Consider the following 11653-nt stretch of genomic DNA (forward strand, 5'->3'; position numbering starts at 1 on the left):
TCAGGTTATAGGATATAAGTTTAGGTTATAGGTTATAGGTTAAGGTTTAGCTCATAGGTTTTGGTTTAGGTTAAGGTTATAAGTTTAAGTTTATGTTTATGTTATAGGTTAAAGTTATAAGTTATAGCTTTAAGGAATTGAGAATAGGTTAAGGTTTAGGTTTAAGAAATCGGATTTGGGTTCGGGCTCGGGATCGGGTTTAGGTTTGGGTTTTCAAGTTTAGGTTTAGGTTTAGGTGTAGGACTTGAGATTAAAATTAGGTGTAGGTTCAGGTTTAGGGATTTGATAATACATTTAGGTTTTAAGTTTAGGTTTAGATTTTAGGTTATAGCTTTAGGGAATTGAGAATAGGTTAAGGTTTATGTTTAGGAAATTAGGTTCAGGATCGGGTTTAGGTTTGGGTTTTCAAGTTTAGGTTTAGGTTTAGGTTAGGGAGTTGAGATTAGGATTAGGTATAGGTTTAGGTTTAGGGCACTAGTTGTTGATAAGTATTGTATTTGCAAGGCAAACCCAGCAGCAAGAGAAATACTACTGAACATTTTCTTTCCCTCATCAAAAAGCCCCCAACCATAGATCATCTACTTTGGCATAAAGGAAAACACAATCTGCTTCAATCGAGCAAACCTCTTTTTCCGACTCAGACGAAGATACATCCTCAGAACTGCTAGTTTCAGGCTTCTTCTCTGGTGCCACCTCAAAAGAAGCTTTTGACTTCTTGCCACTCTTCTACTTCTCAACTGTTTCCTTTACTTCTCTCTTCAGCTTTTTGGCAGCAAATTGTTTCTCAATAGGACTCCTCTAGATGCCTCTTTCCTGAAAATCGCCAAACTTAATGCTCTAACCAATTCTCAATAATAAAAATCAACAGAAAAATAAATAAAACGGGCACAAAAAGTATGAACCGTTCTTTGCAGATTTCACTAGTGAAATTGCCATGGGAGTTGCAGCAAGTTGTATTGTAATAAGAAAGCATATAATAACAAAATTGCTAAAGATAAAATTTTGTCGATTTAAATGAATAACAAACTGATATATGATAAATATATTACTTTAAAAACAAATGCCTGTAGAAAAACCTATATACAATGTGTATAATAAAACATGTCAGATTCTTATTCATTTTTAGTTGTCCATTTTTCATGCCGGTGTAACCTACTTGAAATGTAAACTAGCCTAATTTTTTAGTTGGACTGCATCCTTCGTGTGGCCCACCTGATGAACAACTACGAATCTCAATTTATGCTAGCAACTGGCATTCCAACAATTGAAAAGAAATGAGATACTTGATAAAATGAGATGTCGATGCGGTTCTCCGGTCACAGGATTGCCACCTTTCTAGATAGTGAGAATGGCGGGATGGGCGATTGAATTTCCAATTAGTCAAAGTAGATCAAAAGAGAAGATTCAACCCCAATCGAAGAAAAAAAAAATGATGAGCTTTCTTAATAAGTTAATTTGTGGATGAAAACAACCATTTTTTCTCATTTCAATTAGTGTTTGTGTGGCTAAACCAAATCCTTAATTTTCTGCCACTGATTTTCATAATAAATCTTTCTTCTTTTTTTGTTTTGGGGGGGGGGGGGGGGCGTGGTTCTAATTCTATATTTGAATTGAGTAATTATAACAAAGAGTAGATAGTATTTGCATGTAGATCCACCACCATATATGTGTGTGTGTGTGGCACGATATGCATGGACCATTGTGATTGAGATGTTGGTGGTTCGTAGGATTTCCACCACCAAACAATATTATCAGGAAAATATTGCTGAGAATCTCATTATAATATTACTTCTAAATAATTTCTGTTAAAATCACAATAATTTCATAACAAAATCACAAAATAAAAAATAAAAAATAAAAATACCACTGATATATAAAAATCTAACTATATTATCATAATAACATCATTTAATCAGATTTTCAATAATACCACAAGATTTTCCAAATCATGGTGATATTTGTAATAATGGCTATGATGATGCAAATAGGGTGCATGGTTGCAGCAGTTTTTCATAATTTGATGTCATTTGTTGAATGCAGAGGATTCAGAAGTAAAACATATGGATCAGATGAATATTGGACAGGCTGCATCATTAGATGGATCTCCAAGATCAGTGATATTTATGCCAAATATCAAAGGAAGATTAATGCTTTATGTGCATGATCTAGGGACCATGAAAATAGAGCCCATTGTAAGAAACAAAAAAGTGTGGATTTAGATATTATTATATTATTCTAATGGTGGCTCTGACGAAAATAGAAGTGAAACTTGATTTGCAATACAGAACCAGCAAATAATTCAAATTCAGAAGCATCAAGATTCTTGTCATACTGAAAAACACATTCGCTTGACCCAAAGCTTTAAATCACTCAAAGGCAACAAGAAAATACAGAACATAACTTCCAAAAGAAGGGGAAAATCTCTCTCTCTCTCTCTCTCTCTCTCTCTCTCTCTCTCTCTCTCTCTCTCTCTCTCTCTCTCTCTCTCTCTCTCTCTCTCTCTCTCTCTCTCTCTCTCTCTCTCTCTCTCTCTCTCTCTCTCTCTCTCTCTCTCTCTCTCTCTCTCTCTCTCTCTCTCTCTCTCTCTCTCTCTCTCTCTCTCTCTCTCTCTCTCTCTATATATATATATATAGATATATATATATATATATATATATATATAAGATCCCTACAATCAATTTAGTGACTAAAATGGAAAAATCAATGAATATTACATGAACAAAAATGCAAGAGAATAGCTAGCATAACACATTTTGTTATATATATATTAAGCATATATTATTCTCTATTATGTAACTTGTACTGTTGAGAAAATAATGGCTGTTATTTTGGAAGAAAATGGTTGTTATTTAAAGGGTATTTCCATTGACTGTTTCAGTTATAATGGTTATTACATGCTTTATAGCATTTTTTAGCCTTTTATTTAACCCCTTACTAAATATTTCATAAATCAACCAACATACTAAATCTAAAATAAAAAATAAAAAATTGCAAGTAATTCGCATCATGCAAACAAGCCGACATGAAGCCAAAAAGAAATTTTCAATCGAATCCAAACCAATCCAATTGAAAGAGAACAAAATTTTTAGTTTGGATTAAACTGCCTGAAATGATTACTATAGTTGAATCCGAAGCTTCGAAACTAGCCAACAAACCTCCGAGTTCTCAATGAATTACCTGAAATAAGATTTGGATTTAGTCTCTAAAAAAAATCAATGACAATAACTGAGAGGAAAGATAAAATCAAATCAATAAACTTCGAAAAATCAAATACAATAAAAAATCAAATACAACAAATAAAACAAAAACTATCATTAATTTAGATCTTGATCTAAAGCTATTTGTAGAAATTATATTGCAATGGCTCAAGTATCAACCTCAAATCTTGGTGAAGATACAGAAGGCCTCCATCTATCCCTAAGATGAAGTTGAAGTGCTTCTCCCAATCTAGCAACTTGCTTCATTTTTCATCTTCATGTTTCCATCCAAATGTATCAAATCATTAGTCATGCTAATCCAAACATAAGCTTGAATTGAAAGTTTCTTATGGTTATATAGACAAACCAAAGATGAAGAAATCTAAGCTCTTGCTCAATAGGTATTCATAGAACAGTACTATCTGAATTAAAAGATCAAGAGCTTGTTTGGATACACAATTAAACTAAATTGTGAACATTCAGTTCAATCAATGGAAATTATCAAATGATATTGTGTTGCCTACTAATCATATGAGGAAGTAGCTCTCAAATTGCAATTGCATTTCATTTCTAGTCCATGGTGTTGTGAATTCTGTATAATGGCAAAGAGATGAGAAAATTCATAGCAGTGTTTGACTTTTACCTCGAGTAATGGCCGCACCCATTCCTTGGTTTTGTAAGGCTATGCGGAAGTACAATAGCCGGCCTGTTTTTCTGTTTGCTTTCCTTCATGCTCAAGATCAGCACTGACATGCATCCAATAATCAAACTTCAAGGATGATCTCGGACCATTTTATTTTTGTGTTGTATGGTTGAAAATTTTCATTTGAATGCCCTACATTCATGATTCATCTACACATGGGGAAGATTTCAGTAAAAGTTTCTTATAGTGGCCCATTAAACATAGCATCCAGAACAAAACATAGATAATTCGTATCATCAGACCATCTCTCTATGTAGACTCCAATTAGTGAGATTGGTGATCCCGCGTCCTGACATTAGCTAAACAAACTCATTTGTAAATAGGCAAAAATGAAAGATATTCAGATGATAATCCATCAAATCTATTGGGGATTGTAATTGATTTGGTATGTATCAACTGTTTCACATGCTATTCAACCTCTGTTTACCAAAAAAAAAAAAAGAAGAAGCCCTAAGGTTTGTATTTAATGTAAAATATGAGTTACAAAGACAACCGCAAACAGCTAGGAAAAGACTATGATGGTGAAGACAACTTATTACACAGAATAAACTTATTTAGCCACTTTGTTTCTGAGGATTTAGATGCTTGATGACATCTAGATTCCATGAATCTACTAAAGTTAAAGGTAGAAATGGTAGAATCATGATAGCATGCTTGGTGGCAGGAGCAAGATGGGGTCTTCAAGTAGGAAAGGGACTTCAAGTAACCATGACCTGAAATGAAAGTGCATTGTGTCATCAAATGCACTATAGGGCATAAGCATAACCGGTCTCACAAATAACCATTAATACCAAGACTTATACAATCACCAAGACTTCCTCGGGCACACCAAATTTTCACTTGATGTTATAACAAGTCAACATCTGCATTTTTTTTCCCATAACAATTTGCAGGTCAAGTGATTAGGATCCTTACAATCTAGGAAGCTTGGGGAATCATCCATCCACGGTGCAATAAGTAAACCATAGTGCCCACTCCTATAGAGACTAGAAACATCAGACGCCATATGTCCTGATGCATCAGAACCTAAAAAACCGTTAAAAAAACTCTCGAAGAAAAAGAAATCTCCAAGGAGAAACATCCCAAGCTTACTTTTCATGTAAAATGTCAAGTTTCAAAGTAAAATTTACAAATAATCCTACAAAAATAGGGACTTTTTTAAAGATCTTATAAAATATCCATAAACAGATGGTGTCAAGTCATAAAAAAATCTACAGCAAAAGGTTCAAATCCGCACCATGCAAAAGAATCAAAAGCCAAATTTGAACTGAAACGAAGAAAATCAAGAGCTATTCCTTAGAATCCATACTCAGAGAATAGAAACACTAACTTTAAAAGCCAAATCAACAATATCACGGGAAAAAATCCTTTAAAAATGTGACGTTTGAAACCATTACTCACATTATCCTACACTAATAACATCAGATTTTCTCAAAAACAGAGATTCAAAACCAAAATGAACAGACAAATCAAAAGGCAACATCACCTCTTCAGATTGGCAATAGGTTGGAGCTCAACAACGTCTATTGCTGTTGATGACCGGAGATGCGGTAGGGTGTCAGAAGTTGGTGGATGCAGTGTAAGGATTGCAGATCGAGAGTCAGATAGGGAGAGGGAAAATGAGAGAGAGATAGAAGGGGAAAACCAAAGCCCGAATAGAGATCCAAGCTACAACATCTACAATAGGCTGATCGATTTGGTGCTCTTGCTGGCGCTTTTCGGGATGGAGCTTGCTCTGATCATGACATTTCTTGTTTAGAGATTGGGCTTGGGATAAGGAACCGCGAACCGATGGCGAAAATGAGATGGATTTTGGTGATCCAGGGCTGGGAAGAGTTGAGAGTCCATGGATTGAGGTGATGTAGAGGGATTTGGTAAGAAGATGGAGTGAAATTGGGTTGATTCTAGGGTTAGGGCTTGTAGATTTGAATGATTTTAGAAAGGGGTTAGTGGGAGGGAGCGAATGCAGACCTCTTCGTTGGAATGGGAATAGCCAACCGCGAGAATGAAATAGACCGATTTTGTTTTTTTCTGTAATGGAATTTTAGCTACGGATTTGATGTCTTTTATCTACGGTTTAAAGACGTATCAATAAAGCTACATATCTTTACTCGTATTTTGCAACCTTTGCTCCTTTCTTTGGTAGTGAGATGGACGGTCAAGATTAATCACCTAGTCCAAATGGTTTTTGATGACCGGGCACTTCAGCTGATGAGTACTGAGATGGACGATCAAGATTAATCACCAAAACTTTTCAGTTAAACCGATTTGGACATTTCAAATCACTAAGGGCAGACTTTTAACCTCAGTTTCTAACCAACCGAGGCAAAAGGGTAGATTTTTTGCCTCAGTTTTTCACCAACCGAGGCAAAATGGGAGACTTTTGACTTCAATTTGTCACCAACTAAGGCAAAAGGGTAGACTTTTGGCCTCAGTTCCTCACCAATCGAAACAAAATGGCAGACTTTTAGCCTCGGATTCTCACCAACCGAGGAAAAAGGGCAAACTTTTAGCCTCAGTTGCTCACCAACTGAGGCAAAAGGGCAGACTTTTGGCCTCAGTTTCTCACCAACCGAGGCAAAAAAATGAATTTTTAACATCTGTTCCTTTAGAACCGAGGCTAAAAGCCACATTTAGCCTCCTTTTTTTGAATCGAGGCTAAAAAATTGAGGCTAAAGGCCTACTTTCTTGTAGTGGCATCGTGTGTTAAGGAAGTTCTGTATGGTTAGCATCCAAGCAAGTGGATAAAACAGATTGCTAATCTAGACAAAACATTAAAGGGCAGACTTTTGGCCTCAATTTCTCACCAATCGAGGCAAAAAAATGAATTTTTAACATCCGTTCCTTTACAACCAAGGCTAAAAGCCACATTTAGCCTCCTTTTTTTGAACCGAGGCTAAAAAATTGAGGCTCAAGCCCTACTTTCTTGTAGTGGCATCATGTGTTAAGGAAGTTGTGTATGGTTAGCATCCAAGCAAGTGGATAAAACAGACCACTAATCTAGACAAAAAATTAAATTCTAGTGACTAAAAAAATAAATAATTAAAACAAGGAACCAGTCCTAAAATAAAACATGATACAAAAAACATCCCTAGAAAAATTAACCATTTGACCAGCAACCAGTCCAATCATCATCATGTCCTTGTCCCAACTATTTGGAGTCACCTTTACAAATCATGTATTGCCAATCATTCCTATCTAAGGCCCTCTCCTTAAAAAGTGAATCCACCCACAAAGATATATTTTAATGAAGAAAAGATAATAGGGAATACAAATATAAGTACTTAGAAACATAGGCTACACCTCCAAGTTAGTTTCTGCACCATTTAAAATGGGAGTGGCTCTTCTTCAACTGCATGCATGGCATAGTTGTATAGCAATCTGAACTGTCCAAATTGTTGACCCAAGTACCAAAGGAGCATAACCAACAGATTGCACTGAGAAGATACTATTAACCAACAGATTGTATGGTGTGCGCTTTTCTCTTTAGACAATGAAACAAGCCTGCAAAAGATTCATTAGCTCCACATACATAGATTGAAAATTGCTGGGCTCATCAAGGCAAAAAATTGCAGAATTTAGAGATTATGGATTGAAAACTTGTTGAGCTAATGAATCCTATTTACCATCCAACCTATTGACAATGAAATTAGATCTTTTATCGTACCGAGTAAACTTAGTTGCAATGAATGTATATGATTTATCCATGTCGTCCATCCATTTTTCCAGCTTCTTTATGGGATTGACACCAAAATTGAAGCAAATCCAGAGCTCAAGTGGATTATACCACATGAAACAATGGGAATATAATGATTACATTTGCATTAATGGAAATTAGCATTATTATTGGATAATGATTATATGTCCAGAAATACTATGGTTTCCCAAACATTTTCATTTCATATTTATGATAGGAATTGAAAACACCACATCACCGAGTTTGGTGAGGGACACAATTTGAGGTACCACCATAGACATGTATGGTTCATCTTAAGTGTTAGGCTAGGGCCCAACTCTCTTCAGCATAAATGACTAATTGTCTTAAATGTAGTACACATACAGTGATTAGAATTTTTTGTCACGTGGGGCATAGATGCCCTAATTGCCTGATATGTGTACTTTTTTTACTTAAGGAAGCTGCTAGTGATTTTCTCAAGGACTAACTTGACTTGATAATCTTTACAAAATCTCATTCTATGTAAATGGGGCTTTGGTGGATCCTTGACTATGGGGAGTGGTGGGCCCCACAGTCAGGGATCCACCTAATCCGTGTCCATTCTTTGTGCATCTTTTTCTTTGAAGAATTGAAGTTAGTAAGTTTTGTGGGGCCCATCATGATGTGTGTCGAACATCAATATCGTGGATTTGATGTGTCCCCTTTAGGTTATGAGATATATCAAAAATCATCGATAAACGAAACTCAAGTGGGCCATAACATTTAAAACTATGTGAAGACATCCTAAAAAATATAAAAGCACTTGATGGGGCCTACATGAGTTTTGGATGTGACTGAAACTTGGCCTGACCCCTCATCCAAGTGGGACACACATAATGAGTGGGTTGAATATGTGAATCACATTTTAGCTAGCCCAATATAATGAGTTGGAACTAATGCTTAAGTTGACCACAAAGTAGGGATTGAATGCTTACCATTAAAAACTTGCTGGGACCTGTAGAAGTTTCTGATCAAGTTGATATTGGTGTTTTCATTTCATCTGGGTCTACATGACCTTATGAATAGGTCGGTGTGTTGAACAGACCATCATGGTGGCCCTTCCAAAGGTCTTAACTATGTGCATCATTATCACTAATGCTTCCTTTGGTGTGGCTTACTGGAGCCGTGGACCTACCTCAATTTTTGCATACTACCGTATATAGATGTAATAAAATGGATTTCATTTTTTACGTATCATTTTATGACTTGATCCCCTGCCACCAGCCATCGGTGCTCTGTGGGCCCCACCATTACAAGAAACAATGTTGAATGAACATTACAAGAAAAAATGAGGTACAACTCAATCTCAAGTGGACCACATTACAAGAAACAGTGTAGACTGAACATTGGCCATAAAAAACGTTTGGGGATTATAAAAGTTTTGGATTGATATTTATTTTTTCCCTTCATCTGGGTCTTCATGACCTAATCAACAGATTGGATGTCAAATAAACAGTACAGTGGGCCTTAAGAGGATTTTAATGGTGGATATCTAACCATTATTGTTTTCCTGTGGTGTGGTCCACCTAAGATTTATATCCCTATCATTTTTTGTAACAATCCCTAAAATGATATGTAAAAATGGATGAACGGAATCGATGAAACACACATCATGGTGGGCCCACAGAGCACCGATCATCAGCCACATGGCGGGTGAGTACCCAATCTGTCTCCGCCTAATTCATGCCCAAAATTTGAGCGCGCGCCCAGAAAAACCTAAACCTATCTCTCCCTTTCTCCGTTCCCTTATTCCCTCTCTCACCCGCCCGATCTCTGCTCCCTATTCCTCTCTCTCTCTCTCTCTCTCTCTCTCTCTCTCGACCTTCGTCCCGATCTCCTTTCCCTTTCTATCTTAAGCCCTTCAAGTAGAGGAAGAAAAAGAAGAAAGTAGAAGACAAGGTTCGTCTCTCTATCTCTCTCTCTCTATGTGGTTCTCGGAGCTCTGTTCTGCTGTATATGTATGGATGTATGGATCTATGTATTGTATGGTGAATGCTAACATTCCCACCTTCATGCGACATTAGCAACATCCGCAGCTCTGTTCTTCTTCTTCTTCTTCTGTGACAGATTTTTCATTTGGGTCTACCCACATTTGATATCGTATAGTTCAAATTCCAAGAAGACGAAATATATCAAAACTGATTTTAACAACGAGTTCACTGATTTCAATCTGAATCCAGACCTGTCAGACATATCAGCTTTAGTGAAGGGAATCAACCCTTTCTATCACAAATAACATGAGGCTGCTGAAATAAGCATTTTGTCATTTCATACAATTGCATCATTCATGGACCACTCAACAAATACGATTTAGACATGAACCCTAGGATTGAGAGTAAAAAAGATAGGGAATATAACATTTCAAAAAGGCAAATCCAGGGAAATGCTTCTCTCATTAATCACATATGGATTTGAAGGTTTCCTTGACTTTATCAGAATTCTTTCTCATAGATATCTGCACTATGAATGGCATGAGTCAAATATGAAGTATAGACCAGTAGATGTTGTTGTTAATATGCAGAATGGAATGACATCTTATTGTAGCATCTCTCTCTCACAAATTTCCACAACAATTTATGATAATATCATCAAATATGTCTGTGAGTTATGTGTCTGTGAATTGTGGTTAACTATGATAAATGTTAGTGGTTCTTATTTCTCATGAGACCTATACAACTCTTTGTTTCCTTGCTTGCCTCCCAGACTCAATGTCCTTCACTTTTTTTTATGAAAGATCTCATCACCTTAACTCTTACCAAGTTACAATGTTAAGAGCATAAAAGGCCTTCATTCAACATACACGCACATTTACCCGATTATTAAGTTGGTCTGATTTTAGGCATCCACCTTGTGGAACCCACATAATGAGTGGCTTGGATATCTTGCACGCATGCCAAGCTGCCATGTGTTAGAGGTATCAGAGTGTGATGGACGATGCACAAACACTTAAAAATTGAATGCGTGGCATATACGTAATTTAAAGTAAACTGGCCTAATTGTGTTTCATTTTAGATGTATCAGGATGCTTATTTAATTGTCTGATCATTGGATTATTCGATATTTATTGGATGATTGAGAACTTAAAATATCTAATGGTCCTATTTTATGGTGTATAAGTTCATAATCACTTCTAGGAAGCAATGAGCCAGGCAGTCCCAAACTCAAGCAGGCTTCATGCCCAGAAGGAAGCCGTCCATAGAACTTCTGATGGCAACCATACATATTCTTATTTCAAATGTGATTGGTAAAATAGAATTCAGGACATCACTATAATGATAATGTGATGATGAATGATGATAGCATAATGTTTATACATACATACAGTGCTGTGAAATAGTTTGAAACTTTGCAAACCCATGAGTTGTTTGGTCTTTCAAGGGAAATATAAGATTATGCTGAAATTTTATTTTATTTTACAAACCAGTTGCTGGAATGGATGTTTCGCAGTGTCAATTTTGAAAAAATAAATTTAGATACTTTTATGCCTATGTCTAGACATTTCATTTATTCAGAAATATTAGCAAATTGGATTTTTATGGGATGCAGGTCCAACATCTAGTATTAACTACTAGTATACGCATGTCCTCTGAATGTGTATAGCCCAATCCTCTGCAAAAGGGCTGGAAATAAACAATACACAATTACAACACATTAAGGTAGAAACATTTTACTCAGTTTAGGTGCTCAAAATTAACAAGGCATGTGTTGTCTGTGCTCCCAGCCAAAAAGTTCAACTCAAGACAAGTTGACGGAAATTCAACAATGATTTATAAATATGTTTCAAATTCGGAATTTAGGTTCGCTACACTTAGTCAAACTCTCCCAAGTTCTGAGTAGATGAATAATATCTTGAGTCTTGACCAGCTAGAAACTGCATGAAGGAAGCCCACAAGCTTGTGCCAGCAATAGCAGCAGCGGATATAAAAGTTAAATTCATCTCTACATTATGTTCAAAGAAAAAGAAAAGAAAAAGTAGAATATATTTCTGCATATCTAATAGCATGGAGTTAATGGGATATAGCAGTTTTAGTGATGATT

At 36.1% G+C, this 11653-nt stretch overlaps 2 long non-coding RNA genes across 2 annotated transcripts; both read right to left on the minus strand.

The window, feature by feature from the left end:
* Window positions 1-526: 526 nt before the first annotated feature.
* Window positions 527-1580, minus strand: LOC131243064 (uncharacterized). Its single transcript, XR_009169831.1, has 2 exons — window positions 903-1580; window positions 527-813 (listed from the first exon to the last, which is right to left on the minus strand). It is a non-coding gene; the product is annotated as an uncharacterized LOC131243064 (long non-coding RNA).
* A 1280-nt stretch (window positions 1581-2860) lies between these two features.
* Window positions 2861-4444, minus strand: LOC131243063 (uncharacterized). Its single transcript, XR_009169830.1, has 3 exons — window positions 3841-4444; window positions 3378-3471; window positions 2861-3177 (listed from the first exon to the last, which is right to left on the minus strand). It is a non-coding gene; the product is annotated as an uncharacterized LOC131243063 (long non-coding RNA).
* Between the last annotated feature and the right edge of the window lie 7209 nt (window positions 4445-11653).

This window comes from Magnolia sinica, chromosome 4, assembly GCF_029962835.1.
Source record: "Magnolia sinica isolate HGM2019 chromosome 4, MsV1, whole genome shotgun sequence".
Classification (NCBI taxonomy): Eukaryota; Viridiplantae; Streptophyta; class Magnoliopsida; order Magnoliales; family Magnoliaceae; genus Magnolia; species Magnolia sinica.